The sequence below is a fragment of the Arachis stenosperma genome, chromosome 9, assembly GCF_014773155.1.
Source record: "Arachis stenosperma cultivar V10309 chromosome 9, arast.V10309.gnm1.PFL2, whole genome shotgun sequence".
NCBI lineage: Eukaryota > Viridiplantae > Streptophyta > Magnoliopsida > Fabales > Fabaceae > Arachis > Arachis stenosperma.
The window spans coordinates 83662623-83678740 of NC_080385.1; the positions used below are offsets into that span (position 1 = coordinate 83662623).

At 38.9% G+C, this 16118-nt stretch overlaps 2 non-coding genes across 2 annotated transcripts; one reads left to right on the plus strand and one right to left on the minus strand.

Annotated features, from left to right (window-relative positions):
• Positions 1-7914: 7914 nt before the first annotated feature.
• LOC130952692 (small nucleolar RNA R71) lies at positions 7915-8022 on the minus strand. Its single transcript, XR_009074870.1, has one exon. It is a non-coding gene; the product is annotated as a small nucleolar RNA R71 (small nucleolar RNA).
• A 6998-nt stretch (positions 8023-15020) lies between these two features.
• LOC130952734 (small nucleolar RNA R71) lies at positions 15021-15124 on the plus strand. Its single transcript, XR_009074910.1, has one exon. It is a non-coding gene; the product is annotated as a small nucleolar RNA R71 (small nucleolar RNA).
• Positions 15125-16118: the final 994 nt, after the last annotated feature.

Sequence of the window (16118 nt, forward strand, 5' to 3'; positions counted from 1 at the left end):
AGGACTTCATTAAGCTCATTTTTCTTTTCTTTTCTTGACTCTCTAATCATTGATGCTCAGAGCCTTGAGCTTTGAGGGAGTGCTTTTGCACTTGAGCCTAGCCTTGACTTCTAAGTGTTTTGTTTTCAAGCATTTGGCTTGATACATAAACACCACAAGCACTTAGCAAATAAATTGCCATTGGTACTCAGAGCCTTCAGCTTTCTCATTCTTTCCCTTTTTCTTTTCATGCTTTAATTGTATTTGCTTCTTCAAGGTTTTCATGATTTCAAAAGATTTCACAAAATGTACTAAATGAAAAACTTCAATTAAATAAAATCCAATGCAATTGAGCAACAATCAATCATACTAGCTTTCTAATACTTGTATGCACATGCTAAATTCTTCTTTAATGCCTTGTTTGTTTATGATCATGATGCTTTACTGCTTTTGAACTCACAGGATTCAAGTTGGTAGTTATAATGCCACAGCAACATGTTACAAATCAAGATTCAAGCTATGCTTTATTCATACACACATGTAAACAGAAAAGATGAAGACAATCATGCAATTTAAGTGCTGGAAACAAATGAGAAGAAAAGAAACTCTACAACCTTGTAGTTCATCTTCATTATTGTTGTCCTTTTTCCTCTATTCTTCCTCTTTCCCTTGCCAAACTCAGAATGCTTGCTCATCCTCAAGCAACAATTAGAACAATGGCTATGGGGCTAAGATGGATCATGAGTGTCTTACACAATGAAAAGTTAGTAGTACATGTGTTCTAAGCAAGCAAAATTAAAGATAATAATCAAGGCACAAGAGACAGAGACATTGTGATTGCAAACTTAAGAAGGTGAGCACAATACATTGCATAAAAGATAAGTGGTACACCAAACTTAGTGTGACACTTTCACTTGGAACCAATGCAAGTATCCAGTAAAGATTTGAAGCAAATTGTGTTGCACAGCAACACCAAACTTAGAATGCAATCCTATGTCCACTTATTTGAATTAAAACCAAGCAAATGAAACTGTTATTTATTAAGTACAATCACCAAGCTAAGAATCTGTCATTAATAAAGCTCTCTTGGTAATGTATTAACAAACACAGTAAATAAGCAATCTAAAATGAAAGCATTAAAAATAAAGAATTAATTAAAGTAAACAGAATAACAAAATATCAAACCAAAAGAAAATTAACACTGCAAAAACATTATGGTTATGCAGACAAGTGGTGTTGCTGAATGATTTGCATAGAAAAATAGGTGGCACACCAAACTTAGAATCTTGGTGTGTCACTTTCATTTTTTTGATTTGATGCAATCATCCAAAAAGATTGAAAACAATGTGTTGTATGGCAACACCAAACATAGAATGTAACCATATGCCAATTTATTGAATTTAAACAAAGCAAAGAAAGAAAACAAAGCAGAGAAGAGAAATTATACCTACGGTTGGGTTACCTCCCAACAAGTGCTCTTTTAGTGTCATTAGCTTGACATGTTGTTCTTCACTTTCTTCCTCTTCTTCCAGTTTGTTAAGAGGAATGACCTCAAAGGAGGGAAAGATTCAGCTGTTATCCCCTGTCTTGGTCTCCTTTCAGCAAGCTTTCTTTTGAAATTGGCTTGATTGAGCTTGCTTGCTTGATCAGGGGGAAGATTGCTTGTAGTTGACCTTCTCTTCTTCATGAATATTGTCTTTTGTAGCTTGGTCACAATCCTCTTTTCGGTGTTTTTGTTAATTGCCTTCACTTCCTTGAGTCCAAGTCTTGGTGGTTGTGTAATTGTTGGAGTTTTGTCTTCATTAAGAGTTCCTTGCAGTGATGGTTCAATGAGCTCTTCCTCTGTGCACTTCTCTACTTCACTTGAGTGTGAATTCTCTTGAGTATCTTCTTCTATTTCTTCTTCATGATTTTCTATTAATTCCTTTGGGAGAGAAGTTTTAGGTTCCTCTATCACGTCAATTAGCTTCTGTGAATATGAAGCTACAGGTTCAAACACCTCAACAACCTCCTTTTCTATTGAAATTTCACTTGACACAGAGGCTTCCTCATCTTGCTTTTCCACTTCCTCACCCACAAATTGGTCTTCATCCTCTCTGTTTGATGGTTCTAGGTTCCTTCTTGTTTGCTCTAAGGGCCCATTCATCTTCTTGAAGATGATTTCTTTCCAGGATTGGGATTGTGTGTATCTTTCCACAAGTTTTCTATGTATTTCAATGGCTTGGCATCGGCTTTCTAAGGGTTCTTTAGACCATTGAAGGTAATCCTCGTCTGCTGGTTCAAGAGATGAAGGTTGAGAGTAATTTTGGTGACATGGATGTATTGTGGTGAAGTTGTGTTGAGGGATGTGGAATGAGTTGTGTGATTGATGGGATGACTTGTATGGATTTTGGAGGAAACTTTGTATTGAGGCATAATCAAGTGATGAAGAACTTTCAAATGAGAAACTGGGAAGTGAGGGTGGATAATTTTTCATGTGATTTGACTGCTCAGAATTTGCAGTTTCTTGGTGATACTCCCATCCACCATGAGGATAATGATATGAATCATTTTGTGGTGGTGGTTGGTATCCCTCATAATTCTCTTGCTCATCTTGGGGTTTTGAAGCAAATCTCCATGGATTGGAGTGCTCAGAATTTGTGTCTTCCTGGTGATATTCCCAACCATAATTAGAATACCGACTTGAATCATATTGTGATGGCGGGCAATATTCCATGAAGTTTGTTTGACTAAAAGATGAGGTGAACTCCATTTGAATTTTGCAAAACACAACACCATTGAAAATTGAAAGTCATGTCATAGAGACAGAATTTCTTAGTGAGGCAAAAATACAAACACCTTGGCTTCAGTTTAAAATAGAGAACAAAAACAAAAAAATGCTTGATCTAGACTTCTCACCCACTTAATCATTGTTGATCTAAATCAATCCCCGGCAACGGCGCCAAAAACTTGATGGTGTTTTTGCGGAAAACGAATTTTCCAAACACATAGATCTAACCGGCAAGTGTACCGGGTCGCATCAAGTAGTAATAACTCACTTAGAGTGAGGTCGATCCCACAGGGATTGATGGATCAAGCAACTTTAGTGGGTGATTAGTTTAGTCAAGCTAACATTGAATGAATTATGTGAAGTTGAGCAACAGAATGTAAATTTGCAGGGAATTTAAATTGCAGAAAGTAAAGTGGCAGGAAACTTAAAGAGCAAGAAAAGTAGATTGACAAAATCTTAAATGACAAGAAATGTAAATTGCATCAAATGTAAAGGGGGCTGGGGTGCTGGAAATTAAATGAGAGCAGTAGATCCAAGCTTAGAACAATTGCAAGGAAATTAAATTGCAGGAAAAGTAAATTTAAGGTCACAGTAGTTTAAATGTAAATTGCAGAAGAACACAAGTGCAGGAAATTAAATTGGGAGCAATGAGATGCAACAAAGAGACATAGATCATTTCTCAAGTCTTAAAGTGAAATTAACAATTTCAATGAAACAGTAAAAACAGAAGGAAAGCCAAGAGCTCAATTGCTCACTTGATCAAGACAGAAACAAAATTTAACTCAATTGTGAAATTCAGAAAAGAAATTCAAGATCTCAGGGAATCAATGAGACTAGAGAATAAGTCTAGATCTCAAGCCCTTCCATGATCAATGTAAAAAGCAGATTGAAGAAGAAAGAAAGATGGAAGCAGTAAATGAGAACGCAGATTCAACTTTCAATTCTTAGAAATTATGCAGAAGATGAACAAAGATGGATTTCAGATTAAAGATTGAAACAGAATTCCTCCAACCTCAATCCGAAATTTCAAAATAGAAATGAAAACTAAGAGAGAGAGCTTTCCAATCCTAATACTCCCTAGTGGAGCTAGCACTCTCTAATTCAGCTTCTATTGATGCCTTTATATAGGCTTTACAAAATGAAAAATAAAAATGAAATTAAAACAAATTACAAAAATAAAAAATCCTAATTTAATTGATCCATGTGCCTTTGAGTGATGATGTGGGCTTTGCTTGCTTTGGATTTGAGGAGAAATGGGTTTGGTTGGCCTTGATTCAATTTGGAGAGGAATTGAATTTAAATGAAATTTTGGTTGAATTTGGGCCCATGTTGCTCCAAGGAGGCTGCTCTGCTCTTGTGGAGAGCAGAGCAGTGAAGCTTTGTGTGGGTATCCAATTTGCATGCCAAGGCTTTGAAACATCAGGATGCTGCCCTGCCCTTGGGGAGAGCAGGTCAGTGGTGTCATGGTGTGCCTTCTGTCCGTGCGTGCATGCTGCTGGCCGTGTCATGCGCTCATGCTTGTGTGCGCCAAGGAGAGTTCCCAAGTTCAAACCCTTGTGAAAGCATTTGGGGGAGCAATTTTCCTTTATTTTTCATGAAGAGAGCACGACATTGCCCTGCTCTCCAAGAGGGCAGAGCAGAATAATGAGTGCTACTTTGCTTTGGAGTGAGGCTCCAGTTTCGAACCTTGGTGGAAGCACTTTGGTTTATTTTCGCTTATTTTTTGCCCTTAAAGATGCCTTTCACTCATGCCTCCATTGTACGCCAAATATGGATTGCTATATATCGTTGGAAAGCTCTGAATGTCAGCTTTCCAACGCAACTGGAAGCACATCAATCGGACGTCTGTAACTCAAGTTATAGCTCTTTGAAGTAGGCATGGTCATGTTGTGAACGCCCAGATTTTAAATTTGCTTCCAACCTCACTTTGTTTCATCATGATTTTGCCCTGCCCTTTGCAAGAGCAGAGCAGTGTGTGCTGATTGCTTATTCTCCATTAATTTGGTCATGGGCCACGATTTTAAAAGCGTGGCCTAAGGCTCCAATGTGTGCCCCAACTTCAAAGTGTGCCCCAAAGCTCTTTTTTTTCTCCTTTTTAGCTTATTTTGTGCTTCTTTGCTTCTTTTTCTTCTTATTTGCTACATGATTTATAAATTTAAAAGATCAAGGAAATATACCATTTAATCACAAAAGCATTCAATATTTAAGCACAATTCATCAATTTATTGTATGAAAAAGCATAGAAAAATAGGTATATGATGACTTGTCATCAGGACTTATTTTGTATCTCATGATATTTTTAAGATCTGAATTTCATACTCTTTGACGGAATGAGTCTCTAAACTCCATTGTTGGGGGTGAGGAGCTCTGCAGCGTCTCGATGAATTAATGCAATTATTTCTGTTTTCCATTCAAACATGCTTGTTCCTATCTAAGATGTTCATTCGCGCTTCACTATGAAGAAGGTGATGATCCGTGACACTCATCACCTTCCTCAATCCATGAACGTGTGCTTGACAACCACCTCCGTTCTACATCAGATTGAATGAGTATCTCTTAGATTTCTTAATCAGAATCTTTGTGGTATAAGCTAGAATTGATGGCGGCATTCATGAGAATCTGGAAAGTCTAAACCTTGTCTGTGGTATTCCGAGTAGGATTCAAGGATTGAATGGCTATGACAAGTTTCAAACTCGTCATTGTTGGGCTTAGTGATAGACGCAAAAGGATCAATGGATCTTATTCCGACATGATCGAGAACCAACAGATGATTAGCCGTGCTGTGACAGAGCATTTGGACCATTTTCACTGAGAGGATGGGAAGTAGCCATTGACAACGGTGACGACCTACATACAGCTTGCCATGGAAGGAACTTTGCACTTTTGAAAGTGAGGAAGCATTATGTTACAAGAATTCAGAAGACAAAGCATCTCCAAAACTCCAACATATTCTCTATTACTGCGTAACAATTACTCCTTTTACACCTTTTTTTTATTTTTTTACAATCGAGGCTAAAGAATTCTATTGGTATCCTGACTAAGATTAATAAGATAACCATAGCTTGCCTCAAGCCAACAATCTCCGTGGGATTCGACCTTTACTCACGTAAGGTATTACTTGGACGACCCAGTGCACTTGCTGGTTAGTTGTGCGAAGTTGTGTTTATGCCATGGTATTGAACACCAAGTTTTTGGATTCATTACCGGGGATTATTTGAGTTGTGAAAAGTAGTGATCACAATTTCGTGCACCAAGTTTTTGGCGCTGTTGCCGGGGATTGTTTTGTGTATGGACAACTGACGGTTCATCTTGTTGCTTAGATTAGGTATTTTTTTCAGAATTTCTTTAAGAATGAATTCTAGAGTTTCATGATGATCTGTTGAAATCTGGCTGGCTGTGAAGCCATGTCTAATCTTATTGGACCGAGGTTTCAACTTATCATCACAAGAGCTTGTTGATTTCTATCAAACTTGCTGTTGGAGCAATGATCTGCTAAAGCTTGGCTGGCTGTGAAGCCATGTCTAATTCTTGGACCGAAGTCTTAGACTAGCATTGCAATGATTCCTGGAATTCTCATTAAGAATTTTGATACCTTTATTTTCTTTTCCACATAATTTTCGAAAAAGCACAAAAAAATTTTCAAAATCATAAAATCCAAAAAAATATTTTATGTTTCTTGTTTATGTCTAGTGTCTTATTTTAAGTTTGGTGTCTTGCATGCATTGTTTATTTGATCTTGGTTCTATTTTCAAGTCAATAATACAGGGAACTGAAGATTCAGTACATGCAACAGGGGAATTATACAGAAAAAGCTGGGCGTTCAAAACGCCCAGTGAAGAAGGAAAAACTAGTGTTTAAACGCCAGCCAGGATACCTGGCTGGGCGTTTAACGCCCAAAAAGGTAGCATTTTGGGCGTTAAACGCCAGAATGTGCACCATTCTGGGCGTTTAACGCCAGGATGGCACAAGAGGGAAGATTTTGTTTTTAATGCAAATTTTTTTTCAAGTATTCAAAGTTTTTCAAAATCAAATCTTTTTCAAATCATATCTTTTCAATCAAATCTTTTTCAAATCAATTTCTTTCCTTTTTCAAAGATACTTGCTAACAATTAATGATTTGATTCAACATTTCAAGTATGTTCCCTTTTCTGTTGAGAAAGGTTTAATGTTTGAATCATATCTTTTCTTGTTAGCCAAGTCATTAATTTTTAAAATCAAATCTTTTTTAAATTGTTTTTCAAATCATATCTTTTCAATCATATCTTTTAAATCATATCTTTTTCAAAATAGTTTTCAATCATATCTTTTTAAATTCTAATTTCAAAATCTTTTTCAAAAATCACTTGATTTCTTTCCCACTTTTAGTTTTCGAAAATTATCAATCAATTTTTCAAAAATGTTTTTAAAATCTTTGACTTAATTTTCGAAAAATCTCTTCCCCTCTTCTCACATCCTTCTATTTATGGAGTACCACTCCTCCTCAATGCACAATTTGAACTCTATCTCACTAAGTTTGAATTCTTCTACCTCTTCCTTCTATTTTTCTGTTCCTCTGACACCTCAAGGAATATCTATACTGTGACATAGAGGATTCCACATTTTCTTGTTCTCTTCTCTTTCATATGAGCAGGAGCAAAGACAAAAGCATTCTTGTTGAGGCTGATCCTGAACCTGAAAGGACCTTGAAGCGAAAGCTAAGAAAAGCTAAGGCACAATTCTCTGTAGAGGACCTAACAAAAATCTTCAAAGAAGAAGAACCCATGGCAGCCGAAAACAACAACAATGCCAACAATGCAAGGAAGGTGCTGGGTGACTTTACTGCACCTACTCCCGACTTCTATGGGAGAAGCATCTCTATCCCTGCCATTGGAGCAAACAACTTTGAGCTTAAGCCTCAATTAGTTTCTCTAATGCAACAGAATTGCAAGTTCCATGGACTTCCATTGGAAGATCCTCATCAGTTTTTAGCTGAATTCTTGCAAATCTGTGACACTGTCAAGACTAATGGGGTTGACCCTGAGGTCTACAGACTTATGCTATTCCCTTTTGATGTAAGAGACAGAGCTAGGATATGGTTGGACTCACAACCTAAAGAAAGCCTGAACTCTTGGGAAAAGCTAGTCAATGCCTTCTTGGCAAAGTTCTTTCCACCTCAAAAATTGAGTAAGCTTAGAGTGGAAGTCCAAACCTTCAGACAGAAGGAAGGTGAATCCCTCTATGAAGCTTGGGAAAGATACAAACAATTGATCAGAAAGTGTCCTTCTGACATGCTTTCTGAATGGAGCATCATAGGTATTTTCTATGATAGTCTGTCTGAACTGTCCAAGATGTCTTTGGATAGCTCTGCAGGAGGATCTCTTCATCTGAAGAAGATGCCTACAGAAGCTCAAGAGCTCATTGAAATGGTTGCAAATAACCAATTCATGTACACTTCTGAAAGGAATCCTGTGAACAATGGGACAAATCAGAAGAAAGGAGTTCTTGAGATTGATACTCTGAATGCCATACTGGCTCAGAACAAAATATTGACCCAACAAGTCAATTTGATCTCTCAAAGTCTGTCTGGAATGCAAAATGCACCAAGCAGTACTAAGGATGCTTCATCTGAAGAAGAAGTTTATGATCTTGAGAACCCTTCAATTGAAGAGGTGAATTACATGGGAGAACCCTATGGAAACACCTATAATTCTTCATGGAGAAATCATCCAAATTTCTCATGGAAGGATTAATAGAGACCTCAACAAGGTTTCAACAATAATAATGGTGGAAGAAACAAGTTTAGCAATGGCAAGCCCTTTCCATCATCTTCTCAGCAACAGACAGAGAATTCTAAGCAGAGCCACTCTGACTTAGCAACCATGGTCTCTGATCTAATCAAAGCCACTCAAAGTTTCATGACTGAAACAAGGTCCTCCATTAGAAACTTGGAGGCACAAGTGGGTCAACTGAGCAAGAAAATTACTGAACTCCCTCCTAGTACTCTTCCAAGCAATACAGAAGAAAATCCAAAAGGAGAGTACAAGGCCATCAACATGGCCGAATTTGGAGAGGAGGAAGAGGCAATGAATGCCACTGAGGAAGACCTCAATGGACGTCCACTGGCCTCCAATGAGTTCCCTAATGAGGAACCATGGGAATCTGAGGCTCACACTGAGACCGTAGAGATTCCATTGGACTTACTTCTGCCATTCATGAGCTCTGATGAGTATTCTTCCTATGAAGAGGATGAGTATGTCACTGAAGAGAAAGTTGCCAAGTACCTTGGAGCAATCATGAAGCTAAATGACAAGTTATTTGGTAATGAGACTTGGGAGAACGAACCTCCTTTGCTCACTAAAGAACTGTATGACTTGTCTAGGCAGAAATTACCTCAAAAAAGACAGGACCCTGGGAAGTTTTCAATACCTTGTACCATAGGCACCATGACCTTTAAGAAGGCTCTGTGTGACCTAGGGTCAAGCATAAACCTCATGCCTCTCTCTGTAATGGAGAAGCTAGGAATCTTTGAGGTACAAGCTGCAAGAATCTCACTAGAGATGGCAGACAATTCAAGAAAACAAGCTTATGGACTTGTAGAAGATGTTTTGGTAAAGATTGAAGACCATTACATCCCTGCTGATTTCATAGTCCTAGAGACTGGAAAATGCATGGATGAATCCATCATCCTTGGCAGACCCTTCCTAGCCACAACAAAGGTTGTGATTGATGTTGATAGAGGAGAATTGATCATTCAAGTGAATAAAGAATCCTTTGTGTTTAAGGCTCAAGGATATCCCTCTATCACCATGGAGAGGAAGCATGAAGAGCTTCTCTCAAAACAGAGTCAAACAGAGCCCCCACAGTCAAACTCTAAGTTTGGTGTTGGGAGGCCACAACCAAATTCTAAGTTTGGTGTTGAACCCCCACATTCAAACTCTAAGTTTGGTGTTGGGAGGTTCCAACATTGCTCTGAGTATCCGTGAGGCTCCATGAGAGCCCTCTGTCAAGCTACTGACATTAAAGAAGCGCTTGTTGGGAGGCAACCCAATGTTATATTTTATCTATTTTCCTTTGTTATTTTATGTTTTCTGTAGGTTGATGATCATGGGAAGTCACAAAATCAATTGAAAAAGCAAAAACAGAATGAAAAATAGAAAGAAAAACAGCACACCCTGGAGGAGAGCTTGCTGGCGTTTAAACGCCAGTGAAGCTAGCAAATGGGCGTTTAACGCCCAGTCTGGCACCATTATGGGCGTTTAACGCTAGAAAGGGGCACCAGACTGGCATTAAACGCCAGAAAAGGGCAAGAAGCTGGCGTTAAATGCCAGAAATGGGCACCAGCCCGGCGTTTAACGCCAGAATTGGCACAGAACGCATTTTTGCTTGCCACTTGATGCAGGGATGACTTTTCCTTGACACCTCAGGATCTGTGGACCCCACAGGATCCCCACCGACCCCACCACCCTCTCTCTTCTTCACCCATTCACCAATCACCTCAACCACTCTTCCCCAAAAACCCTTCACCTATCAAATCCCATCTTTCTCTTCACCACCCACATCCATCCTTCATAAAACCCCACCTACCTCACCATTCAAAATTCAAACCACTTTCCCACCCAAACCCACCCTCCCATAGCCGAACCCTACCCCTCTCTTCACCCTATATAAACCCATCTTCACTCCTTCATTTTCACACACCCTAAACACTACTTCTCCCCCTTTGGCCGAACCACAAAGCCACCTCCATCTCCTCCATTTCTTCTTCTTCTACTCTCTTCTTTCTTCTTTTGCTCGAGGACGAGCAAACCTTTTAAGTTTGGTGTGGTAAAAGCATTGCTTTTTGTTTTTCCATAACCATTTATGGCATCCAAGGCCGGAGAAACCTCTAGAAAGAGGAAAGGGAAGGCAAAAGCTTTCACCTCCGAGTCATGGGAGATGGAGAGATTCATCTCAAGGGTGCATCAAGACCACTTCTATGAAGTTGTGGCCTTGAAGAAGGTGATCCCCGAGGTCCCTTTCAAACTCAAAAAGAGTGAATATCCGGAGATCCAACATGAGATTCGAAGAAAAGGTTGGGAAGTTCTTACCAACCCCATTCAACAAGTCGGAATCTTAATGGTTCAAGAGTTCTATGCTAATGCATGGATCACCAAGAGCCATGATCAAAGTGTGAACCCGAACCCAAAGAATTAGCTTACAATGGTTCGGGGGAAATACTTAGATTTTAGTCCGGAAAATGTAAGGTTGGCATTCAACTTGCCCATGATGCAAGGAGATGAACACCCCTACACTAGAAGGGTCAACTTTGATCAAAGGTTGGACCAAGTCCTCACTGACATTTGTGAAGAGGGCGCCCAATGGAAGAGATATTCAAGAGGGAAGCCGGTTCAATTGAGAAGGCATGACCTCAAACCCGTGGCTAGGGGGTGGTTGGAGTTTATCCAACGCTCAATCATTCCCACTAGCAACCGGTCCGAAGTTACTATAGACCGGGCCATCATGATTCATAGTATCATGATTGGAGAGGAAGTAGAAGTTCATGAGGTTATAGCCCAAGAACTTTATAAGGTGGCGGACAAGTCCTCTACCTTGGCAAGATCAAAGAATCATGAGAGAGGAGCAACAAAGACAAGGAAGAGACATTGAGGAGCTCAAGCACTCCATAAGATCTTCAAGAGGAAGAACAAGCCGCCATCACTAAGGTGGACCCGTTCTTTAATCTCCTTATTCTTTATTTTCCTGTTTTTCGAAAATCATGCTTATGTTTATCCATGTTTGTGTCTTATGATCATTAGTGTCTTAGTATCTATGCCTTAAAGTTATGAATGTCCTATGAATCCATCACCTCTCTTAAAAGAAAAATGTTCTTAATTGAAAAAGAGAAGAATTGCATGAACTTTAAATTTTATAACAGATTAATTATTTTGATGTGGTGGCAATACTTTTGTTTCTGAATGTATGCTTGAACAGTGCATATGTCTTTTGAATCTGTTGTTCATGAATGTTAAAATTGTTGGCTCTTGAAAGAATGATGAAAAAGGAGACATGTTATTGAGGATCTGAAAAATCATAAAAATGATTCTTGAAGCAAGAAAAAGCAGTGAATTCAAAAAAAAATTTTTGAAAAAAAAAGGGAGAAAGAGAAAAAGAAAGAAAAAGAAAGAAATAAGAGTTGTGATCCAAGGCAAAAAGAGTGTGCTTAAGAACCCTGGACACCTCTAATTGGGGACTTTAGCAAAGCTGAGTCACAATCTGAAAAGGTTCACCCAATTATGTGTCTGTGGCATGTATGTATCCGGTGGTAATACTGGAAGACAGAGTGCTTTGGGCCACGGCCAAGACTCATAAAGTAGCTGTGTTCAAGAATCATCATACTTAACTAGGAGAATCAATAACACTATCCGGATTCTGAGTTCCTAAAGAAGCCAATCATTCTGAATTTCAAAGGATAGAGTGAGATGCCAAAACTGTTCAGAGGCAAAAAGCTAAAAGCCCCGCTCATTTAATTAATACTGATCTTCATAGATGTTTTTGGAGTTCATTGCATATTCTCTTCTTTTTATCTTATTTGATTTTTAGTTGCTTGGGGACAAGCAACAATTTAAGTTTGGTGTTGTGATGAGCAGATAATTTGTACGCTTTTTGGCATTGTTTTTAGTATGTTTCTAGTAAGATTTAGTTAGTTTTTAGTATATTTTTATTAGTTTTTAGTTAAAATTCACTTTTCTGGACTTTACTATGAGTTTGTGTGTTTTTCTGTGATTTCAGGTATTTTCTGGCTGAAATTGAGGGACCTGAGCAAAAATCTGATTCAGAGACTGAAAAGGACTGCAGATGCTGTTGGATTCTGACCTCCCTGCACTCGAAGTGGATTTTCTGGAGCTATAAAAGCCCAATTGGCGCGCTCTCAACGGCGTTGGAAAGTAGACATTCTGGGCTTTCCAGCAATATATGATAGTCCATACTTTGCCCAAGATTTGATGGCCCAAACCGGCGTTCAAAGTCACCTTCAGAATTCCCAGCGTTAAACGCCGGAACTGGCACCAAAGTGGGAGTTAAACGCCCAAACTGGCACAAAAGCTGGCGTTTAACTCCAAGAAGAGTCTCTAGACGAAAATGCTTCAATGCTCAGCCCAAGCACACACCAATTGGGCCCGGAAGTGGATTTTTATGTCATTTACTCATCTTTGTAATTCTTAAGCTACTAGTTCCCTATAAATAGGACCTTTTACTATTGTATTTGACAATCTTGGTAGCTATCTTTAGTCTTATGCTATCTTAGATCATTGGGAGGCTGGCCTCACGGCCATGCCTAGACCTTGTTCTTATGTATTTTCAACGGTGGAGTTTCTACACACCATAGATTAAGGTGTGGAGCTCTGCTGTACCTCGAGTATTAATGCAATTACTATTGTTCTTCTATTCAATTCAGCTTGTTCTTGTTCCAAGATATCACTTGTTCTTCAACTTGATGAATGTGATGATTCGTGACACTCATCATCATTCTCACCTATGAACGTGTGACCGTCAATCACCTCCGTTCTACCTTAGATTGGGTGGATATCTCTTGGGTTCTTTAACCAGAATCTTTGTGGTATAAGCTAGAATTGATGGCGGCATTCAAGAGAATCCGGAAGGTCTAAATCTTGTCTGTGGTATTCTGAGTAGGATTCAATAATTGAATGACTGTGACGAGCTTCAAACTCGCGATTGTGGGGCGTTAGTGACAGACGCAAAAGAATCACTGGATTCTTTTCCGACATGATCGAGAACCAACAGCTGGATAACCGTGCCGTGACAGGGTGCGTTGAACATTTCCACTGAGAGGACGGGACTGTAGCCATTGACAATGGTGATGCCCAACATACAGCTTGCCATGGAAAGGAGTAAGAAGGATTGGATGAAGACAGTAGGAAAGCAGAGAGACGGAAGGGACAAAGCATCTCCATATGCTTATCTGAAATTCTCACCAATGAATTGCATAAGTATCTCTATCTTTATCTTTATGTTTTATTCATATATCATCCATAACCATTTGAGTCTGCCTGACTGAGATTTACAAGGTGACCATAGCTTGCTTCATACCAACAATCTCCGTGGGATCGTCTCTTACTCGCGTAAGGTTTATTACTTGGACAACCCAGTGTACTTGCTGGTTAGTTGTGCGAAGTTGTGTTTATGCCATGGTATTGAACACCAAGTTTTTGGATTCATTACCGGGGATTATTTGAGTTGTGAAAAGTAGTGATCACAATTTCGTGCACCAATAAGCAAGGGAGGTTCACCTTCCCAAGTCTCATTACCAAAAAATTTGGCATTCAGCTTCATGATGGCTCCTAGATATTGAGCAACTTGCTCTCCAGTTACATCTTTATCCTCTTCAGAGCTCATGAATGGTAGAAGGAGGTTTAATGGAATCTCTATGGTCTCTATATGAGCCTCAGATTCCTTTAGGTCCTCAATAGGGGACTCCTTCTTGCCTGAGAGTCGTCCCATGAGGTTTTCCTCATTGGGATTCACGTCCTCTCCTTCCTCTCTAGGTTCGGCCATTTTGATTATGTCAATGGCCTTGCACTCTCTTTTTGGATTCTCTTCAGTATTGCTTGGGAGAGTACTAGGAGGAGTTTAAGTTACTTTCTTACTCAGCTGGCCCACTTGTGCCTCCAAATTTATAATGGAGGACCTTATTTCACTCATGAAGCTTAAAGTGGCCTTAGACAGATCAGAGACTAAGTTTGCTAAATTAGAGGTGCTCTGCTCAGAATTCTCTGTCTGTTACTGAGAAGATGATGGATAAGGCTTGCTATTGCTGAGCCTATTTCTTCCACCCTTATTAAAGCCTTGTTGAGGCTTTTGTTGATCCTTCCATGAGAAATTTGGATGATTTCCATAAGGTTCACACATGTAATTTACCTCTGCCATTGTAGGGTTTTCAGGATCATAAGCTTATTCTTCAGAAGATGCCTCTTTAGTACTGTTGGATGCATTTTGCCATCCATTCAGACTTTGAGAAATCATGTTGACTTACTGAGTCAACATTTTGTTCTGAGCCAATATGGCATTCAGAGCATCAATTTCAAGAACTCCCTTCCTCTGAGGCGTCCCATTATTCACTGAATTCCTCTCAGAAGTGTACATGAATTGGTTATTTGCAACCATGTCAATAAGTTCTTGAGCTTCTGCAGGCATTTTCTTTAGGTGAATAAATCCACCTGCAGAATGGTCCAGTGACATCTTAGAGAACTCAGATAGACCATAATAGAATATATCCAAAATGGTCCACTCTGAAAACATGTCAGAAGGACACCTTTTGGTCATCTGCTTGTATCTTTCCCAAGCTTCATAGAGGGATTCACCATCTTTTTGTTTGAAGGTTTGAACATCCACTCTAAGCTTGCTCAGCTTTTGAGGAGGAAAGAACTTAGCCAAGAAGGCTGTGACCAGCTTATCCTAGGAGTCCAGGCTATCTTTAGGTTGTGAGTCCAACCATGTTCTAGCTTTGTCTCTTACAGCAAAAGGGAAAAGCATGAGCCTGTAGACTTTAGGATCTACTCCATTAGTCTTAACAGTCTCACAGATATGCAAAAACTCAGTTAAAAACTGGTAGGGATCTTCTAATGGAAGTCCATGAAACTTGCAGTTTTGTTGCATTAGAGCAACTAGTTGAGGTTTCAGCTCAAAATTATTTGCTCCAATGGCAGGAATTGAGATGCTTCTTCCATCAAACTTGGAAGTAGGTGTAGTATAATCACCAAGCATACTCCTTGCATTATTGTTGTTGGGTTCGGCTGCCATATCCTTTTCTTGTTCGAAAATTTCAGCAAGGTTGTCTCTAGATTGTTGTAATTTAGCTTCTCTTAGTTTCTTCTTCAGAGTCCTTTCAAGTTCAGGATCAGCTTCAACAAGAATGCCTTTTTCCTTATTCCTGCTCATATGAGAAAGGAGAGAACAGAAAAGGAAGAGGAATCCTCTATGTCACAGTATAGAGATTCCTTTATGTTAGTAGAAGAAGAAAGGGAATAAGAGTGAAGAAGAATGAATAATCCAAACACAATGCTGAGGATAGGGGTAGAGATTGGAGATGAAGAGAAGTGTTAGTAAATGAATAAATAAATAGAATAATATGAGAGAGAGAAGTTTTCGAAAATAATTTTTGAAAAGGAGTTAATGATTTTCGAAAATTAAAGGGGGAATAAAATTAAAATTAAAATTTAAAAACAATTAATTAATTAAAAAGAATTTTTTTTTTGAAAAAGAGGGAGGTCTTTTCGAAAATTGGAAAGAGAAAAGTTGTTAGATGGTTTTGAAAAAAATAAAAAATAAACAACAGTTAATTGGTTAGTTTGAAAAAGATTTGAAAATCAAATTTGAAAGGATAAGAAGATAAGAA